The sequence below is a fragment of the Neovison vison genome, chromosome 14 (genome assembly GCF_020171115.1).
Source record: "Neovison vison isolate M4711 chromosome 14, ASM_NN_V1, whole genome shotgun sequence".
Classification (NCBI taxonomy): Eukaryota; Metazoa; Chordata; class Mammalia; order Carnivora; family Mustelidae; genus Neogale; species Neogale vison.
Window position 1 is genome coordinate 35,242,924 of NC_058104.1, and position 17,459 is coordinate 35,260,382.

Here is a 17,459-nt window from a genome sequence, read left to right on the forward strand (position 1 = left end):
AGAAGGCTGCATGTCTCCCCAGCAGAGGGAAGTCATTCCGCGGGGCTGACTCTTCATAGTCCCAAAAAGAGGGGCTGGTTACTCAGATACCTTCAGAAGCCCAGCAGCCCCCAGGGCCCTAGTTCTGGGTTAGAACATCATGATTTTTGTTTCATCTACTTAACATCTGAGTTATTCAATATTTAAAAGGGTGCAATACCTTCACCATAGATGGGATTCCCATCATAGGTGGGATCTAAGCCCTCCGCCTGAGCTGTATGACCCGAAATCCGTTCATGCGTTCCAGATCCACATTCCCAACTCAGACTGCTCAGTCCCAATGCCAGCCTCATCCCCGAGCCCCTGCTCCCCTCACCGCACACAACAACTCCTGTCAGGCCCACCCTGAAGGTACGTCTGGGGTCCGGCCACCCCACGGCAGCCTCCCCGGTCCAGCCAGCTCCACTGCCTGCATGACAGCGACGCCCTAAATGATCTCCCTGCCCCACCTGCAACCTTACGGTCTTCACCCAACCCCACAGCCAGCACCAGTGATGGCTCATGAAAACCCCATTAGAGCTCGCCACGCCTCTGCCTTCAAGGGCCTCCCGTCCCACTGAGGACAGACGCTGGAGTCTTTATGGCCTACCCACTGCTGCCTCCGCCCCTTCACCTCTCAGACCTCCTCTCCACAGGCCCCCTTCCTTCCTCTCCCCCCACCTTGAGCCTTGGTCACCACCCTACCCCCAGAGCCTCACAGCTCCTGCCCTCACCGCTTCCAGGTTTTTGGTCACACCTCCCCTCCTCACTAAGACCTACCCTGTCTAACCTACCCAAAATTGCAACACCCTCCTCCAGTTCCCTTCCCTGCTCTGGTTTTCCCCAAAGCACGGATCACCACAGGACAGTTAACACCTCCGTTATGATTTTGTGCCCAGCCCCACTGCCACTAAACTGTAAGTCACACGGAGACAGAGGTTCTGGTCTGTTTTGTCTCTTGCTATTCCCCGGAGCCCGCAGCAGACACTCCACACATACCTGCTGTCTGAAGAAATGAACCACAGAAAAGCTATTTAACAGGGAGCTACCAAAGACTTTTGAGTGGAGGAAGATGTAGAGGAAGCAAGAAGGCAAACCAGAGGGAAGCCAACTGCCCCAGCAGTTACAGCCTGACGACAGGATGACGACAGAAGGCCCAAAGTGACAGTCCGAGGAGTGTGCTCCTGCCAGAAAGGGGCGGACGGATGGCAGAGCCCAGGCCTTTCCCCATCCGCACTGGCTGCCGAGGGTCACAGGTGCACAGGGAGCCCGGCTCTCTGCAGGCTGGGGATCTTCCACGTGAGTCCGAGAACAGGTCAGATGTACAAAGAGGTGTGGCCTGGGCGGTTCCCCAGACACAATCATTCCCGAGAAACTGGCTTTCTCAGCTGTTACTGGGCTCTGCTGACCTGTCGCCCAGCCACCGAGGAACTCGAGGAGGAAGAGGTACCTGGAGCTGGGGCTCCTCCCCCACGGTGCAGACTAGGGTAATGGAGGGCTCTCACTTGCCCTCATCCTCCCGACCAACACCATCCAGCTCAGAGGCTTCCCAAGGTCTCCGCCTGAGACCGACAGCAAGAAATCCCCTGCGCGGAGGAGGGGCAAGATGGCGGAGGAGTAAGACCGCGATGTCACCGGGCCCAGGAGTTCGGCAGATCGTGATCAAACCATTCTGAACACCTACGGACTCAACAGGAGATAGAAGAGAAGAGCAGCAACTGTAGGAAAAGACAATCAACCACTTTCCCGAAGGCCGGACTTGTGGAAAAGCGAGTCCCAGGGATGAGCTGACCGACTGCGGGGGGCGGGGCCGGCTGCGGGCGGCGAGCACCGAATCAGGACCTGGAGACGCCTGCTGCGCGGAGGGACGTCGCTCCAGAGGCGAAGCGGGGTGGAGCCCTCACGGGGACAGTGAGGTCTCAGGACCCACAGGGCCACAGAACAGCCAGGGCCGTCTGGCTTTGGCAGAGCCGCCAGCCACCGGAGAGGGGAAGCAGACGCAGAGATGGGGCCGAGGAGTGCGCTCTCGGCTTGCGGTTACCTTCAACTGTGACCCAAGGCCCAGCTGGACCAGCGCTGGGACCCCACAAGCGGCAGGTGCGGGGAGACTCCCTTCTTCCTCCGCTGGGAGCAGCCGCGCAGCAGCACACTGCAGGGATCTGCTGGTTTGGAGACCACACAGGGCCGGGCGCCAGGGACAGAAACGCTCGGTCACAGGCCGAGAGAGCACGGAGCACGGTGGGAGACCAGGGAAAGGGGAGGGACTGACCCCTTTTCTCTGAGGGCGCACTGAGGAGTGCGGCCCGGAGTTCGAGGCAACCCCGGGCAGAGACTGGGCGGCCGCCATTTTCACTCCCGTGCTCCAAGCTCGACGGAAAGCGTTCAGGGAACAAATGCTGCCGAGAGCGAGCGCAGCCGATTACATAGCCAGGCCGGGGCAAAGGCCGTACACCACCAACTCCGGCAAAGACATCAGAGAATCCCTGCTACAGGGCCCTCCGCCAGAAGATCAGCAAGAACATCCAGCCAAAGGGCACCTTGGGTGGCTCAGTGGGTTAAGCCCCTGCCTTTGGCTCAGCTTATGATCTCAGGGTCCTGGGATTGAGCCCTGCACTGGGCTCTATGCCCGGTGGGAAGCCTGCTTCCCACCCCCCCAACCTGCCTCTCTGCCTACTTGTATCTCTGTCAAATAAATAAAATCTTTAAAAAAAAAAAAAGCTTTAAAAAATTAAAAGAAATTTTTTTCTTATTCTATTTTAAAAATTTTTTCCACTTTCCTATTTTAATATATTTTAAACTATTTTATCTTATCAATACCTTTTAAAAATATTTTTAAATTCTCATTATTATAGTCATATTTTATACCGTAATTGTATTTAACTTTTTTTTTTTTTTAAGATTTTATTTATTCATTTGACAGACAGAGATCACAAGTAGGCAGAGAGGCAGGCGCGGGGGGTGGGGGGGGGCAGCAGGCTCCCAGCTGAGCAGAGAGCCCGATGTGGGGCTCGATCCCATGATCCCGGGATCATGACCCGAGCAGAAGGCAGAGACTTTAACCCACTGAGCCACCCAGGTGCCCCTTTAACCTCATTTTTAATATACATATAAAGTTTTTTTTTCTTTAAATTTTGGGATACAATTTCTTCGAATAGATCAAAATATACCCTAAATCTAACACATGGCTTTGTTCTAATCTCCAGCCTGATCACATTGGTTCCTTTTCTTTTCTCTTTTTTCAACCAACATATTACCTTACCAATTCCTTTTTTAGAATCTTTTTAAATTTTCATCTTTACAGTCATATTCCATCCCTTCATCATGTTTACCCTTATTTTTGTATATATATAAGTTTTTCTCTAAAATTTTGGGAGGTAGTTTCTTCTAACAGACCAAAATACATCCAAAATCAAGCGTGTGGCTTTGTTCTACTCACCAGTCTAATATATAGAGATTTTTTTTCCTTTTTACCCCCCTCCATTCTCCCCCCAGCCTCGGGTCTCCTCTGATTTGGTTAGTGTATATTTTTCTGGGGTCATTGCTACCCTTTTAGTATTTTGTTCTCTCATTCATCTATTCTTACCTGGATAAAATGACAAGACAGAAAAACTCACCACAAAAGAAAGAATGAGAGGCAGTACCAACAGCTAGGGACCTAATCAATACGGACATTAGTTATACGTCAGAACTAGAGTTCAGAATGACGATTATCAAGGTGCTAGCTGGGCTCAAAAAAGGCACGGAAGATATCAGAGAATCCCTTTCTGAAGAAATAAAATCCCTTTCTGGAGAAAGAAAAGAACTAAAATCTAACCAAGCTGAAATTTTAAAAAAAGCTATTAAAGAGGTGCAATCAAAAATGGAGCCTCTTACTGCTAGGATAAATGAGGCAGAAGAGAGAATTAGTGATATAGAAGACCAAATGATGGAGAACAAAGAAGCTGAGCAAAAGAGAGACAAACAACTAATGGACCACGAGGGGAGAATTTGAGAGATAAGTGATACCATAAGACGAAACAGTATTAGAGTAATTGGGATCCCAGAAGAAGGGGCAGGGGGCAGAAGGTATACTGGAGCAAATTATAGCAGAGAATTTCCCTAATCTGCTGAAGGAAAAAAGCATCAAAATCCAGGAAACACAGAGAACCCCCCTCAAAATCAGTAAGAATAGGTCCACAATCTGTCATCAAATAGTAAAACTTACAAGTCTCAGTGACAAAGAGAAAATCCTGAAAGCAGCTCAGGACAAGAGGACTGAACATACAATGGTAGAAATATTAGATTGACAGCAGACTTATCCACAGAGACCTGGTAGGCCAGAAAGTACTGGCATGATATAATCAGAGCACTAAACTAGAAACATATGCAGCCAAGAATACTACATCCAGCTAGGCTGTCACTGAAAATAGGAGAGATAAAAAGCATCCAGGACAAACAAAATCTAAAAGAATTTGCAAGCACCAAACTAGCACTACTGGAAATACTGAAGGGGTCCTCTAAGCAAAGAAGTAACAGACCAGAAAGGAACAGACACAATATATAGTAACAATCACCTTACAGGCAATACAATGGCACTAAATTCGCACCTTTCAATAGTTACCCTGAATGTAAAAGGGCTAAATGCCCCAATCAAAAGACACAAGGTATCAGAATGGGAAAACAAAACAAAACAAACCACAGACCCATCAATATGCTGTCTACAAAAAACTCATTTTAGACCCAAAGACACCTCCAGATTTAAAGTGAGGGGGTGGAAAACAATTTACCATGCTAATGGACATCAAAAGAAAGCTGGGGTGGCAATCCTCATATTAGATAAATTAGATTTTAAGCCAAAAACTATAATAAGAGATGAGGAAGGACACTATATCATACTTAAAGGGTCTGCCCAACAAAAAGATCTAACCATTTTAAATATCTATGTTCCTAACACGGGAGCAGCCAATTATATAAACCAATTAATAACAAAATCAAAGAACCACATTGACAGTAATACAATAATAATAGCGGATTTTAACACTCCCCCTTACTGAAATGGACAGATCATCTAGCAAAAGATCAACCAGGAAATAAAGGCTTTACATGACACACTGGACCAGATGGACATCACAGATATATTTAGAACATTCCATCCCAAAACAGAATACACATTCTTCTCTAACATGGAAGATTCTCCAAAATAGATCACATCCTGGGTCACAAATCAGCTCTCAGCCGGTACCAAAAGACTGGGATCATTCCCTGCATATTTTCAGACCACAATGCTCTGAAGCTAGAACTCAATCACCAAGAGGAAATCTGGAAAGAACTTAATACATGCAGGCTGAAGAGCATCCTGCTAAGGAATGAATGGTCCACCAGGATATTAAAGAATTTTAAAAATTCATGGAAACAAACGAAAATGAAACACAACTGTTCAAAATCTTTGCAACACAGTAAACGTGGTCCTGAGAGGAAAGTGTATACCAATACAAGCCTTTTTCAAGAAACAAGAAAGATCTCAAGTACACAACCTAACCCCAAACCTAAAGGAGTTGGAGAAAGAATAGCAATGAAAGCCTAAACCAAGCAGGAGAAGAGAAATAATAAAGATCAGAGCAGAAAGCAATGAAATAGAAACCAAAAGAACAGTCGAGGGGTGCCTGGGTGGCTCAGTGGGTTAAGCCGCTTCGAGTCCTGCATCGGGCTCTCTGCTCAGTGGGAAGCCTGCTTCCTCCTCTCTCTCTCTGCCTGCCTCTCTGCCTACTTGTGATCTGTCTCTGTCAAATAAATAAATAAAATCTTAAAAAAAAAAAAAAAGAACAGTAGAAAAGAGCAATGAAACCAGGAGCTGGTTCTCTGAAAGGATTAAGGGCGTGATCCTGGAGTCCCGGGATCGAGTCCCACATCAGGCTCCCAGCTCCATGGGGAGTCTGCTTCTCCCTCTGACCTTCTCCTCGCTCATGCTCTCTCTCACTGTCTCTCTCTCTCAAATAAATAAAATAAAATCTTAAAAAAAAAAAAAAATTTAGATTGATAAACCCCTGGCCAGACTTATCAAAAAGAAAAGAGAAGGGGCGCCTGGGTGGCTCAGTGGGTTAAAGCCTCTGCCTTCGGCTCAGGTCATGATCCCAGGGTCCTGGGATCGAGCCCCACATTGGGCTCTCTGCTCAGCAGGGAGCCTGCTTCCCTTCCTCTCTCTCTCTGCCTGCCTCTCTGCCTCCTTGTGATATCTCTCTCTCTCTCTCTCTCTGTCAAATAAATAAATAAATAAAATCTTTAAAAAAAAAAAAAAAAGGAAAGAAAAGAAAAGAGGAAGGACCCAAATTATAAAATCATAAATGAAAGAGAAGAGTTCACAACCAACACCAAAGAAATACAAACAATTACAAAAACATATTATGAGCAACTATACACCAGCAAATTTGACAATCTGGAAGAAATGGATGCATTCCTAGAGACTATATACTACCAGAACTGAATCAGGAAGAAATAGAAAACCTGAACAGACCTATAACCAGTGAGGAGATTGAAGCAGTCTTTAAAAACCTCCCAAAAAACAGGAGCCCAGGGCCAGATGGCTTCCCAGGGGAATTCTACCAAACGTTTACAGAATTAATATCTGTTCTCCTAAAACTGTTCCAAAAAACATAAATGGAAGGAAAATTTCCAAACTCATTGTATGAGGCATTACCTTGATCTCAAAACCAGACAAAGACCCCATCAAAAAGAATTACAGACCAATATCCTTGATGGACACAGATGCAAAAATTCTCACCAAAATATTAGCAATAGGATCCAACAGTACATTAAAAGGATTATTCGCCATGACCAAGTGGGATTTATTCCTGGGCCGCAAGGTTGGTTCAACACCCACAAATCAATGTGATAGAATACATTAATAAAAGAAAGAACAAGGGGCACCTGGGTGGCTCAGTGGGTTAAGCCGCTGCCTTCGGCTCAGGTCATGATCTCAGGGTCCTGGGATCGAGCCCCGCATTGGGCTCTCTGCTCAGCAGGGAGCCTGCTTCCCTTCCTCTCTCTCTCTGCCTGCCTCTCTGCCTACTTGTGATCTCTCCCTGTCAAATAAATAAATAAAATCTTAAAAAAAAATAAAAAATTAAAAAATAATAATAAAAGAAAGAACAAGAACCATATGATATCACAACACACAATGAAAAAGCATTTGACAAAGTACAGCATTCTTCTTGATCAAAAGTCTTCACAGTGTAGGGCGCCTGGGTGGCTCAGTGGGTTAAGCCGCTGCCTTCGGCTCAGGTCATGATCTCGGAGTCCTCGGATCGAGTCCCGCATCGGGCTCTCTGCTCAGCAGGGAGCCTGCTTCCTCCTCTCTCTCTGCCTACTTGTGATATCTCTCTCTCTCTCTCTCTCTCTCTCTGTCAAATAAATAAATAAATAAATCTAAAAAAAAAAAAAAAAAAAGAAGTCTTCACAGTGTAGGCATAGAAGGTTCATACCTCACTATCATTAAAGCCATCTATGAAAAACCCACATCGAATATCATTGTCAATGGGGATAAACTGAGAGCTTTTCCCCTAAGGTCAGGAACACAGCAGGGATGTCCACTAACACCACTGCTATTCAACACAGTACTAGAAGTCCTAGCCTCAGCAATCAGACAACGAAAACAAATAAAAGGCATCCAAATCAGCAAAGAAGTCAAACTCTCACTCTTTGTAGATGATAAGATACTTTATTCGGAAAACCCGAAAGACTCCACTCCAAAACTGCAAGAACTCATACAGGGATTCAATAAAGTGTCAGGATATAAAAATCAATGCGCAGAAATCAGTTGCACTTCTGTACACCAACAGCAAGACAGAAGAGAAAATAAAGGAGTCGATCTCATTTACAATTGCACCCAAAACCATAAGATACCTAGGAATAAAGCTAACCAAAGAGGCAAAGAAACTGTACTCAGAAAACTATAAAGTACTCATGAAAGAAACTGAGGAAGACACAAAGAAATGGAAAAATGTTCCATGCTCACGAATTGGAAGAACAAATATAGTGAAAATGTCTATGCTACCTAAAGCAATCTACACATTTAGCGAGATCCCTATCAAAATACCATCCATTGGGGCGCCTGGGTGGCTCAGTGGATTAAGCCGCTGCCTTCAGCTCAGGTCATGATATCAGGGTCCTGGGATTGAGCCCCGCATTGGGCCCTCTGCTCAGCGGGGAGCCTGCTTCCCCCTCTGTCTCTGCCTGCCTCTCTGCCTACTTGTGATCTCTCTCTCTGTCAAATAACATAAATAAAATCTTAAAAAAAAAAAAATACCATCCATTTTCTTCAAAGAAATGGAACAAATAATCCTAAAATATATATGGAATGAGAAAAGACTCTGAATAGCCAGAGGAAGTTTGAAAAAGAAAGCCAAAGTTGGTGGCATCACAATTCCAGATTTCAAGCTCTGTTACAAAGCTGTCATCATCAAGACAGTATGGTACTGGCACAAAAACAGACACATAGACCAATAGAACAGAATAGAGAGCCCAGAAAATGGACCCTCAACTCTATGGTTAACTAATTTTCAACAAAACAGGAAAAAATGTCCAATGGAAAAAAGACAGCCTCTTTAACAAATGGTGTTGGGAAAATTGGACAGCCACATGCAGAAGAATGAAACTGGACCATTTCCTTACACCACACACAAAAATAGACTCAAAATGGATGAAAGACCTCAATGTAAGACAAGAATCCATCAAAATCCTTGAGAAGAACACAGGCAGCAACCTCTTTGACTTCAACCCCAGCAACTTTTTCCTAGAAACATCGCAAAAAGCAAGGGAAACAAGGGCAAAAATGAACTATTGGGACTTCATCAAGATCAAAAGCTTTAAAAAAATAATAAAATAAAAATAATTTTTAAAAAATCAAAAGCTTTTGCACAGCAAAGGAAACAGTCAACAAAACCAAAAGACAACTAACAGAATGTGAGAAGATATTTGCAAACGACATATCAGATAAAGGGCTAGTATCCAAAATCTATAAAGAAGTTATCAAACTCAACACCCAAAGAACAAATAATCCAATCAAGAATTCGGCAGAAGGGGTGCCTTGGTGGCTCAGTGGGTTACAGCCTCTGCCTTCGGCTCAGGTCATGGTCCTGAGGTTCTGGGATCGAGCCCCACATCAGGCTCTCTGCTCCCTGGGGAGCCTGCTTCCTCCTCTCTCTCTCTGCCTGCTTCTCTGCCTACTTGTGATCTCTGTCTGTCAAATAAATAAATAAAATCTTTAAAAAAAAAAAATTGGGCAGAAGACATGAACAGACATTTCTGCAAAGAAAACATCCAGATGGCCAACAGACACATGAAAAAGTGCTCAACATCACTCGGCATCAGGGAAATACAAATCAAAACCACAATGAGATACCACCTCACACCAGTCAGAATGGCTAAAATTAACACACGAGGAAATGACAGATGTTGGCAAGGATGCAGAGAAAGGGGGAACCCTCCTACACTGTTGGTGGGAAGGCAAGCTGGTTCAGCCACTCTGGAAACAGTATGGAGGTTCCTCAAAAAGTTGAAAATAGAATTACCCTATGACCCAGCAATGGCACTACTGGGTATTTACCCTAAAGATACAAATGTAGCGATCTGAAGGGGCACGTGCACCCGAATGTTTATAGCAGCAATGTCCACAATAGTCAAGCTATGGAAAGAACCTAGATGTCCATCAACAGATGAATGGACAAAGAAGACATGATATATATATATATATATACACATACACACACAATTGAATACTATGCAGCCATCAAAAGAAATGAAATCTGGCCATTTGCAATGACATGGATGGCACTAGAGGGTATTATGTAATCAAAATAAGTCAATCTGAGAAAGACAATTATCATATGATCTCTCTGATAGGAGGAATTTGAAAGCAGGGCAGGGGTCCTAAGGGGTAAGGGAAAAATGAAACAAGATGGGATCAGGAGGGAGACAAACCATAAGAGACTCTTAATCTCACAAAACAGAGGGTCGCTGGGGGGTGAGGGGAGAGGGTGGCTGGGTGATGGACACTGGGGAGGCTATGTGCTATGGTGAGTGCTGTGAAACGTTCAAGCCTAGCGATTCACAGACCTGTACCCCTGGGACAAATAATACATTATATGTTAATTAAAAAATAAAGAGAAAAAAAAAATCCACCGCATATAAGCGACCCTGAACATGCACGCAATTACAAAACTAAATCAAGGTTTTACATAAGCGTAAGTGCCCCTGTTTGATGTGATGCAGTGAGGTTTTCTGCCCTCATTCTTTGAAATTAAACATGCTGGTTACAATCCTTCAAAGTGGTTTCACATCCCACTAATAAAAGAAAAATTTTAAGTAATCTCTATGCCGAACGTGGGGCCTGAACTCCACACCCCGCCGTGCCCTACCAACTGAGCCAGCCGGCACCACTCACGAATCAACCTTGACCCGTGACTGAAAAGTACCGCTCCAACGAGTCTCCCTGAGGTTCCTCTCTTCTACCTCCAGTCCGCCCAGAAACAGCCACAGCTGTCCTTGCAAAAGAGTAAATCACATCATTCTCCTGCTCAAAACCCTTCACCTGCCACATAGAATAAAATCCAAACTCCATTCCATGGCCTCAAGGCCTTATGTGATCTTGCCCCTGCCTTTCCCTCACCATCTACGTGGCCAGGTGGCCATCTGCTGGGCCTCCAAAAGGTGAGTCCCCCCCAGTCTGTCTCAAGACCTTTGCATGACACCTGCTTTTCCCAGGTCTTTTCAAAGTGGGCTGCTTTTCATTAGATATTCCCCTCCCACCCCCTCCTGGAGGCAAGTTCCCTGGCGCCCACCTGAAAGAGCCCTCCCAACCAGCTCCTAGTCACGACCACCCCTCCCTGTTCCCTTTCCTTCACGGTTCTCACCGTTGGAACTATCTAGTCTGTTTGCGTTTGTGCTGCCTGCCTCCTGCACTGGAATATAAGCTCCACAGGGCCTGGCAGTTATCTCAACCATAAAGTAGAGATAATTATACTCACTTCATCAAGTTGTTATAACGATTATTATTTCTTTTCAAAATCCATGCTGTTCTGCAATACCTAGAACAGTGCCTGGCATGAAGTGGACGCTCAATACAGTACAAAGAACAAATAAATGAACGCGTGAAATCAGGCGGTTACAGACCGTTCACCAGCCGCATCCAGACACTGGTGGACTCATGGTTTGGGTCTCACAGACATTTGCAGACAGACAGGGGCTGTGGCCCAGGCAGAAGCAGACCTCCCAGCCACAAGCCAAGCTTCTCCAACTGAAGTGACCACCTGTGACCAACCTGGGTGTCCTGTGGCCATCATGGTACTCTGGGGCAGTGGCTGTGCCCTTCAGCACTCAAAATTTCCCCCAGGAGGGAGCTGCCAACAAAGGGAAAGGAGACAAGGACACCAGGTGGAGGGAAGGAGGGGTTCACAGCTAAGGAAATACCCGAGTGCCACACCTGGGTGCATCCCGGTGCACCTGGGAATGTAACCTGTCAGACAATCAGAAATGCAGAGGCATCTCCAAAGTCCCTCTAGCTACTGGAGGGAGAAGACAAAGTACAACGCAGTTAAGAGGAAAGGGCCCCAAGGACAAACAGTCTCAAGGCCTGGATTCTAAATGCCTGTGTGTGTGTCTCTGGCAAGACATCTCCCCGCTCTGGGTAACCTCAGCTTCCACCTGTGTTAATGCCTTAGTCTGGAGAAAAAAGTACTCATTAACCCTTAACCAGCATCAGCCCCTTCTCCAAGGACTTCACACATGTTCTCATCTTCTCATTGAGGACAATGAGGACTCATTGTCCTCTAAGTCAAGACTCATCCTTGCCAGTTAAGAAACCAGGAAACTCGGATCCAGAGAGTAGGCAATTTTGCCCAAGGTCACTGTGCTGGAGAATCGCAGAGCCAGAGAGGAAGCCCAGGTCTGGCTGATGTCAACCATCCGTATTCTTAACCACTAGGCTGCACACCTCTTCAATAAAAGGCAGTATGGGATAGTGGGGAAGAGCCTGGATTCTCAGAATGAAACGCCACCGGTTCAAATCCCACCTCCACTACTTCCAACCCGAGGCCCGCTGCGAATGCTCTCGACTGGAGAAGTCTCACTATTTTCATCCCTAAAATGGGGATAATAAAAGTACTCAACCTCCCAAGGGCTGCGGTGAGGATTAACGAAGGGTAATAAATGGAACCTGCGGAGAGCTTTGTTATTACTTGGCAACATGGTTGTTTTTTTTTCCCCCCCCAATGTCGGAGAGCACAACGCGGCCACAAGTCAAACCCTGCGAGCTGGGGCTCCTGGCGTCTCACCCTCGTCAGCCGTCCCACCACAGCCCTACGAGGCAGCTAATTTTAATTATCCCCATTTCACAGATGCAGAAACGCTGGCGATGGTTAAGACCTCCTCGTCGCCCTCCGATTCTAAAGCGGACAGCACCCGACGACCTTGTTTGTGTACGGGCTGACTGGCCGCGCTTACTGACAGACGCGTCCTCCGACCCCACGGTCAGGGCCGTCCCCGCGGCACCACGCTGGCTCCCAGTGAGCACTGAATGGCGGCCGGAATTGGTGAATGAAACATGTCGGGCCTGGCCTGGCGGAGGCTGCTCTGGCTCGGGGCAAGGAGGGGGCCGGGGCACGCTTGGTACCCCCCACACCCCGGCCCGCCCGCCCCGGGCCACACTGTCCAATGGGTTTCGCCTCCCTCGCAGGTGGTCAGGCCCCCTCTCACGCCCACCGCACAGCCATCGCCACTAGCCGCCGCGCGGGCGGGACCCCGGCTGCCTTCGGACAGGTGCTCCCGCAGGAGGCCCGCCTGGCCGGGCGGAGCACGGTGGCGGGACCCTGAGTCACCGCCGGCAGCCTCGGCCGCGACATCCTCGACTCCCGGGCCGGGCCGGGCCGAGGTCGGAGCCTGCGGCCGGCCCGGGTCTACGGTAGCGGGCTGCCCATCCCTCCCGCCCGAGTCCCGGGAGGCTCCCCAGACCCTGAGCTCCGCGCGGCGCGGGCCTCCCGGCCTACTCGGCAGCCCAGCCCAGGCCCACCTCGCGAGTGCCGCCCCACTCCAGACCCGGCGTGCGCTGCCTTCTCGGCACTCACCTCTCCGCGGGGGCCGCGCGCGGGCGGCGGCAACGGCCCAGGTACCCGCGGGCTGCAGAGGCGGCGGCGGCCCGGCTCTTCTCTTAGGCAGCGGCCATGTTGCTGGTGGAGAAACTCCAGCGGACACGTGGGGGGAGCGGGGCCGGGCCTCACGCTTCCTTTTACCCATAATGCCCCGCCCCGACGCGCACAGACCTGCCTCCTCGCGGCTCCATTCATGCGGGCCGCTGGCCGGATCAGGCAGCAGGGGGCGCTGATGATCCGGCAAAAGAACAAAACGAACACCCCCGGCAAGGCGGCGAGGACAAAAGTGAGACATCCTGGCAGCGGTGGGATTCGAACCCACGCCCCCGAAGAGACTGGAGCCTTAATCCAGCGCCTTAGACCGCTCGGCCACGCTACCCAGCTGGTGAAGCGTTCTTCCAGGAAGCTACTTAATACGTTACTGAGCAAATTTCACTGACGTTTCTAGCCCTTTGCCTGATTTTGATGGACTTATTTTGAATGTGTCATATATTTTTAAAAGAAAACATTTGCTCCAATAATTGCACCCAGATTCGTTTCAAATAGGTTTTAGAGCGAAAAGCAGCTTAAGAATCTGTGTTCTGGGTCGGCTGTTTAACCCGGAGATCTCAGAAGGAGCCACGTATCTCCGTAGAAATGACGGATTCCAGCAGTAATTCTCCCTAGGGGCTACGAAAACCAAATCGGGGGAGCTGGTGTAAGCAGTTTACTCTGAAACGCTATGAGTTTTAATTTTTAATTACTCAAATAGTAAGTGAATTATCGCAAAATATTTACACTTTGCAGATAAGTTACAATGCTCTTTTATCTTTGACCCTAAGTCCCAGCCACAGAGGTAACCAACTTAGTAACTATCTTTCTGGATTTTCTGCTGTGAATGTATGTGGATTTTTTTGGATATATTCATATGCATACATAGATACCCATAGAGAATTGATGTTTTGTTTTTATTGTGTATGGGTTTTTACATAAATATTATCATACTATTACTCTTAATCTGCAACTGTTTTTTCACCCAAATATACTTTTAAAATATCTATCCATGTTAATGGAAATAGATATTTAAAAATATAGAAAAAGACTATGGACTCTGAAAAACAATCTGAGGGGTTTGAAGTGGCGGGGGGGTGGGAGGTTGGGGTACCAGGTGGTGGGTATTATAGAGGGCACGGCTTGCATGGAGCACTGGGTGTGGTGAAAAAATAATAAATAATGTTTTTCTGAAAATAAATAAATTGGAAAAAATATATATAGAAAAAGTACAAAGAAAAAATAATCACCCACATTCTCACCACCTAATATTGTGGCATTTCACTTCTAATTCTTTTCCTACGTACATACTTTTCATTAAAAGTTATTCAGGAAACAATATAAATATGCTGTCCTTTTAAAAATCCATTTTAAAATATACTAGAGCATTAAACATTTTTTTAAATAAAAATATACTAGACCTTTATAAATTAAAAATAAATCCTCCTTCCCAAACATCCTCCCTTGGCTATGACTATTATTATGACTTGATGTGTATTCAATCCATTTTTTATCCCTTCATATCTATAGATATTCATATCTATAGATACAGATACTTGTGTATTTATACATATATTCTCATGAACAATATATAGAATGGTCTTCTGTATGTTTTCCATTTTTGTAAATATTATTGTGCCAAGATCATTCTGAAACATATTCCTCTACTCCAACATTATGAGGTCTATTACCAATGCATAGAGATTTTATTCCACAATGTGAATATGGACCTTTTAGTTGTTTATATTATATTGTTATATTCAAGTTTCTGGTTAATATCTAACTAGCACACACCCTAACATCTGGGCATTCCATCTCTCTCCTTATCTTCAATTCCTCCTCAACTGAGTTTTTCCCCCATCTACTTTTAACATAAATATTGATAGGCAAAGATTTCATTGCATCAGGAGAGTTTGTTGCTTTTAAAGGAATTTTTAAAGAAATACAGTAGCAGCCATCTATTGAGGACACAGACTAGCCATTGTGGGGGATTCAAAGCTAAATGAGGAATAGTTCTTAAGATCGAAAGAGGGATTCATCTAGTCGCAGTGTTTTAGTACTAGGAGGGACTTTGTGAGTTGTGTGCTGAGTTTTCCAAAAGGAAATATCCTCATGGTAAAGGCTAATTGCTGGAATATCTGCCTAATCTCACTTTTCTAAGAATTGCCTCCACTGCCCAGAGAGTGGATCACTGGCGGTCCCCTCAGTGCTGTGCCCCCATGGGCAGGGGTGTCTGTGGTAGATACAGCACTCGGGTCAGACCAATCAGAGCCTCTTTTGAGAGTCTGAACTGAGACATGGTGTTTTCCTGATTTGTTAATTTTACTGTGTTCAGTGTTAGAGTGTCAGGTGTTAGGGTCTAAGACTGACAGGAGCATGGGAGAAAGGGAGATTTGGGATGGCCATATTTTGTGAAATAGATTGGAGAAGTAGAGAAGGCCCGTGCGTGGGGGAGAAAAGAATGATACAAGCAGAAGAACAGAGTCATAAAGAAATCCTGAAGGTTTTCTGGCTCCCACCTCAAGACCCTTCCTAGGACCCAGTGGGATTCACATTTATGGAGATATCCTTTTATCATTACAATAAATGCTCCTCATCTGCTCAAGCTAGTCCTACCTTGTAGCTGTCCATCATAAGAAATAAACTCCGCTTGTATGGTAGGGGCTCAGATGAAGCTAGAGGTATTTCTGACAGAAGATTCTGGAGCAATTCAGGTCTGTCCCTACTAATATATACTGAATGGGGTACTTAACAGGAATCCTGCACAGATGCAGGCTGATTCTGAAAGGCAGAGCCCCGGGCCTCCCTTTGGGAGTTTCTTGTAGGGTCGAAGCCCCCTTACACAGCTGTCTGTGACAATCAGATGCAAACCTAAAAAGCAGGAGAAGCAGAATGTTGTATCAGAACTCCTGGACCTGCATCCCAGCAGCTTTAAACAGGGGAGACGGAGGGAAGGGCTGAAATCCTCACCATCCCTTGGTGTCCCTGCCTCTCTGCACCTGGTTAATGGGGCAGGTGGAGGGAGGAAGCACCACAGAGCAAACACTGTTCATTTGTCCCCCACCCCCAACCTGGGGACTTTCAGGTGAAGGCTGGCACCCTCTATATCATAAGCCCTCAGTGTATGGGGACTCAGTCCTGGATCCCCTCCCTTCTTCTCTCCCTTGCTTCTATCAAAGGAAGATTATCTGAAACCTGGACAGAGACCAAACCTTTCTGCACGAATCTCTTTTTGGGAAGAAATGAACATTCCTCATAAAATGTTTAAGCTTCTTCTTAGGAAATATAATGGCACTGAGATTTGTACTTCGAAGCTTTTTTCTACTCACCCTGTTGATGGTCATCTGTCAATCTTTTTAATCATTCTTGTCCTATAGAGTGTCTACCAGGATAGAGGTAAAAAAAAAGTGGTCACCTTGTGCTGGGTTTAGCTGGGTGTGTGGGGCTGAATTGCCTGGAAAGGCCCAAGGGAGCTCTCTGGGGTGCTGAAAATGTTCAGAAGTTCATCAAGTTGTACACTAAAGATTGTGTGATTTACTCGATAGAGGTGGAAAAGTATTAAAAAATTATTATTTTTTTAATTTTTCCGAATGTGAGTCTTTGAATTAGCCTCCCAGGGGATCCACACTGGCAGCTAGATTGCAACACAATTTTGACATAGGCTTGCAACAAAACCATCCAAAAAGTTTAACACTCTCTTCTAAACTTCAGAGCCCTCTTCCTCTTCCTCCCCAAAGGGAATACTCTGTCTGGGTGAGAACCTGTTGTTTTGCCCTTTCCCCGTCTTCTGGTTCCAATACTGATTTTTCCTTTGAGAATCACTCTCTGCGGGGTGTAAAAGGAACCGTCAATCAAAAGCGCTCAGGGGGCGGGCACAAGACCCAATTAGGCCAATCAGAGGCTTTAGCCTGGGAATCTGAATCTGGCCCTCCATAACTCTCAGTAAGGCGGTAAACCGAACTTCCAGACCGTCTGTCACCTTCCGCTTCCTGGATCTACACACTTGCCCTCCTACCTCTCTTTCTGAGGCCTGATTCTTTCCCTTTTACCTGCCATTCTCTAAGTTGCTTCCTTCCCCCCCAAGTTGCTTCTTTGCTAAAAGTTAACCAGCACTGAGTTACCTACAGCCAAGGCAACCATATGATCACGGTGGGCTTCCCAAAAAGGAACTTTGTTCTTGCAGGACATGCGCTTCGGTTGCATGCAGAGCGTACACCCTCAGCTCGGTGCTCAGAGCACTTTTCTTTCTTTCTTTTCTGGAACAAATGCTTAACTGGAAGAAAAACTAGGGCA

The 17,459-nt window shown here is 46.3% G+C and overlaps 1 protein-coding gene and 1 non-coding gene across 3 annotated transcripts in view; both read right to left on the reverse strand.

The window, feature by feature from the left end:
• POLR3E (RNA polymerase III subunit E) overlaps positions 1–13,247 on the reverse strand; it is a 39,750-nt gene extending 26,503 nt beyond the window's left edge. For both annotated transcript variants that reach the window (XM_044234223.1, XM_044234220.1), the window contains exon 1: positions 13,113–13,247. The gene's annotated coding sequence lies outside the window, so the exon portion shown is untranslated. The remainder of the gene's footprint in view (positions 1–13,112) is intronic.
• A 186-nt stretch (positions 13,248–13,433) lies between these two features.
• On the reverse strand, positions 13,434–13,515 carry TRNAL-AAG. Its single transcript has one exon. It is a non-coding gene; the product is annotated as a tRNA-Leu (tRNA).
• Between the last annotated feature and the right edge of the window lie 3,944 nt (positions 13,516–17,459).